Raw genomic sequence first — 1,211 nt, forward strand, 5'->3', positions numbered from 1 at the left:
AAATAATAACGCCACACAGTGGACTTCTCAAAATAACCACATTTAATACCTAAAGCGAGGAACTGAACGCTTTAGGTACTAAATGTGGTTATTTTGAGAAGTCCACTGTGTGGCGTTATTATTTTTCTGTAATAATGCCCTTTATATAAATATAAACGAATAATATATATATATATATATGTATATCCTTTCGATTCCCAATATAGTGTTACACACACACACACACACACACACACACACACACACACACACAAACAAATAAAAAACATATGCATAGATATTTATTTTGGGGGACTGTGGATCTTGAAGCACATACAGCTATGAATAATAGGCTTTATGTACTTCGAGATACACTTTTCGATAAATGACTTTTATTTCACGCTCTTTCGAAAGTTTATAAAATTCCTATAATGTCAGCAACTCGTGTCCGCATCAACCGAATCTGTGTGCGTGTGTGTGTGTGTGTCTGTATCTGTGTCTGTGTGTCTGTGAGTGTGTGTGTCTGTCTGTGTGTCTGTCTGTGTGTCTGTATCTATGCGTGTGAGTGTGTGTGTGTTTGGGTGGGTGTGAGTGGGTGGGTGTGTGGTGTGTGTGTGTGTGTGTGTGTGTGTGTGTGTGTGTGTGTATGCACGCGTACTGAACAACTGAAATAACGACATCTAGGAAACGATTCGATCTGTCAGGACCTACTGAATAATTTAATCGTTTATAAAACACAACGAATTGAACTAATTCTGGCAGAGGTCCGTTGATAAAATTCCAGACGAAAGCTGTGTATAAATCTTCAGGTCTAAAAATGCGATCCGCATAACATTCCTAACTGAAATGGGTGAAAATCACGCCAATCTAGAAACAAACCAGAAAATAGGCTTTTATCACCTATTTTTCTTTTGTATATTCGTGACTACATATATGAAAATGTCTCATACTATGAACTCTGAAATAATTAGAAACACTAAATTATTAAATCAACGATAATTATATTCACAAGTACGTCGAGCTTTGATACATGCCTTATAGCAACCTAGCGCAATTTATCTTTCAAAAATATGGTTTTGTTTTCGATATATATGTATTGAGAGAGACACGACAAAGTTTTAAGAAAATTAGGCCACACACAGAGACCGCTATATGTATAATGTATATATGTATTAAACATATGTGTATTCATGTATATATGTGTTTGTATATATATATATATATATATATAT

This window comes from Octopus bimaculoides, chromosome 5, assembly GCF_001194135.2.
Source record: "Octopus bimaculoides isolate UCB-OBI-ISO-001 chromosome 5, ASM119413v2, whole genome shotgun sequence".
NCBI classification, from domain to species: domain Eukaryota; kingdom Metazoa; phylum Mollusca; class Cephalopoda; order Octopoda; family Octopodidae; genus Octopus; species Octopus bimaculoides.